The following is a 3,315-nucleotide window of genomic DNA, read 5'->3' as shown; positions in this document are numbered from 1 at the left end:
GACATTCTGTTCAGTAGCTGGTCTTCCCGGAAGCCCTCCTGGCCAGCCTGGTCTCTTCCATCCATCGGGTCAGGTCTCCTCGCAGGGAGGGGTCTGGCAACAGGAGCCCCCACGGGCCTTTCTTATTCCACTTATTCACGGGACAAAAATGGGCCAGTGCCTCCCACACGCCAGGTGCTGCTCTACAGGTTACATTGTCGAGGAGGTTGAAGACAATAAACGAGACAAATAAATATGGGAATTCCAGACAAGCACGAGTGCCGTGAAGACAGTAGACCAACCAGAGGAATGGAAAGTCAGTGACCAGGTCCTGGGGATATCTTTTTTTAATTTCTAAAAATAATTGAACAGTCCGGGGCTGGTGGCTCACACCTGTAATCCCAGCATTGTGGGAGGCCGAGGCAGGAGGATCGCTCGCTTGAGGCCAGGAGTTCAAGGCTGCAGTAAGCTATGAGTGCATCCCTGCACTCCAGCCTGGGCTACAAAGTGAGACCCTGTCTCTAAAAAAAATTGAATGTGCCCGTCTCCTAAGCTTTCCACAAAAAAAAAAAAAAAAAAAGCGATGAACAAACGTGTCAAGGATTTTATTTAACTCATTAATTAATGAGGGAACCTGTATGATGTTACAACTGGAGCCAAGGAAAATTTCCAAGAACCATCCGCATGTAGGCAAATAAGAAATGTCAAACTGAATTTACCAAGAGAAGCCAAACGTGACCACATGGGGTGAATTTGTTTTTCTAGGGGCAAGAACCATTGTCATTATTATCAGTTTTCTACAACTTACATAGGAGTTGTGAAATAGTTCAAAGATAGCAAAAGGCACAGAGATCTGGCAGAAACAGACCACACCTCGTTTGGCTTAGGGGCTATTTTTGGTTTTTTAATGGTTACCAAGGAGTTTTCTTCAAAGCAGGTGATGTCTGGAGATCTGACCAAGGAGGCAGTCCGCTGAAGACCTGTGCCCAGGTGTCAGGGACAGCCTGGGTCAAGGCCCCAAGGTCAGACCGAGTTTCCTGTTGTAGCAACAGTCAATGGGCCAGAGTGGCTGCAGCGGGTAGACAGAGGACACCCCGTGGGACTTGTGTGCCCTAGAAAGTGCTTTGAACTTTATTTAAAGTGTCATGAATTCAGCCATGACAAGGAAGGAGGCTCTGACACAGGCCACAGTGTGGATGGACCTTGAGGACATCGTGCTCAGTGACATAAGGCAGACACAGAAGGACAAGTCCTGTGTGACTCCACTCACAGGAGGTCCCTAGAGTCATCAGATCCACAGAGACAGGAAGTAGGATGGTGGGTGCCAGGGGCTAGGGAGGGAACGGGGAGTGAGTGCTTCATGGGGACAGGGCTTCAGTTTGTGGAGACGAGAATGTTCCAGAGACGGAGCGTGCTGACGGTTGCGCAACACCGTGAGTGTGCTTAATGCCGCTGAGCTGTGCCCTGAAAATGGTTAAAATGGTAAATTTCATAGTATGTATATTTTCCTAATGATATTTTTTTTAAGGGGAAAAAAAACCCTATCAGTTGTCTAACTGCAAGGCAGTCTCCTACGTTGGATGTTAAGATGTTAGCATGAAGGGAAGGTATGTGAAGGGTATACAGGAAGTCTCTTTACAATCTTTGCAACTGTTCTGAAAATCTAAAATTTTTCCAAAATAAACAATCGATTTTACGACAACAAAAAATTGAGGTCACGTGGGTGATACATTTGTCAAACACATCAAACTGTGTCCCTAATACCTGCTTTGCTGTATGCAACCTATATCTGGATTAAACCCACACACATGCCTATACGCCAGGAAAAAAAAAGTCACTTGACTAAATCATTACCAAATGCCTAAAAACAAGCATGGCCTTTGACCCAAAGACTCTTTTTTTTTTTTAAATATGCTTTCCAGAAAAGTATGACCTAAAGATTCTGGTCTAGAAATTTATCCAGAGAAAATAATTAAAAATGTGCTTCGAAAGGTAGCTGTGAGGATGTTCAACCAGGTGCTGTTGTTTATAACAGCAAAATACTGGAGAATGATTCAAAGGTTCTGTAATAGCAGTTTGGGTAAATAAACATGCAAGAGTGATATTCAGAATATTTAACCCCCGGATAAGGCTTGGGCCCAGATGAGTTGCAGTGAATATGACGCCATCAGACCCAAGGCGAGAGTCAACAACCACTGTTGACTGTTTGTGCGTGAACGGGCCAACCGTAAGTCCCAGCTGGAGTCCGTACCATAGTATACAACTCGGCCACTTCCAGTGACCTTGACAATGAATCTGTATTGAAATGCTGACATGGTCAGCTACGGTAACTGGAAAAGTGAGTTAAAAACCAGTACTTTATTTATTTATTTATTTATTTTTGAGACCGTCTCTCACTCTGTTGCCTGGGCTAGAGTGCCATGGAGTCAGTCTAGCTCACAACAACCTCAAACTCTTGGGCTCAAGCAATATTCCTACCTCAGCCTCTCCTGAGTAGCTGGGATTACAAGTGCATACCACCATGCCTGTTTAATTTTTTCTATTTTTAGTAGACATGGGGTCTCTCTCTTGCTCAGGCTGATCTCAAACTCCTGAGCTCAAGTGATCCTCCTGCCTCGGCCTCCCAGAGTGCTAGGATTATAGGTGTGGAGCACCACACCCCTCAGAAATACACAATATTTAATTCGAATGATTACTGAAGCCTATAAGCTAAGACACAAAATTAGGATTCTTCCAAAGACTCTTACTTTGTAACTGAAAGATTATTTTTGAGGTTTTACTTACCATCTTAATAGCTACCAGTTAGTTATTAATTGCTGATTGGTATGTCAGATATAATGCCACATACTTTGTGTTCATTTTCCAATTCTTGCAAAAACCTGCAAAGTAGGTAATATTATTCTTGTTGAGGACATTGAGACTGAGTAAGGTTAATTAATTTGTCCAAGGGCACACATATAGGAACTGCCCAAACCAGCTGTGTTGAAACTTAACATGTTCAAAGACCATGCTGCTTCCTGTGATTACTGAGTGTAACTGATTTAAAGTGATATTGCACATAAAGATGGCTAGTTTATTTATGGTGAAAAATGAAGTAGATATTATACGCCCAGTGCCTGTCTGTTTAAAACATGAATTTGTTTAATGTCATACCTCCAAATTTCACTGTTTTAAAAAGTGAATTAACTTTAGCATTTATTGATCATGATGTCGGTGCCACACTGAAATAATTTCGTATATTATCTCAACGTCCTTCATTCCTCACCTCATCCAAAGGTTTTTCTTGATTCGTTAGACATAGGGAATGGTGATATTTTAAAGTGACTTCTGTTAATC

Source organism: Propithecus coquereli, unplaced genomic scaffold, assembly GCF_000956105.1.
Source record: "Propithecus coquereli isolate 6110/MARCELLA unplaced genomic scaffold, Pcoq_1.0 Scaffold241, whole genome shotgun sequence".
In the NCBI taxonomy this organism is placed as follows: Eukaryota; Metazoa; Chordata; class Mammalia; order Primates; family Indriidae; genus Propithecus; species Propithecus coquereli.
The sequence above is the reverse complement of the archived record's forward strand: the minus strand, read 5'-3'. Positions refer to the sequence as shown.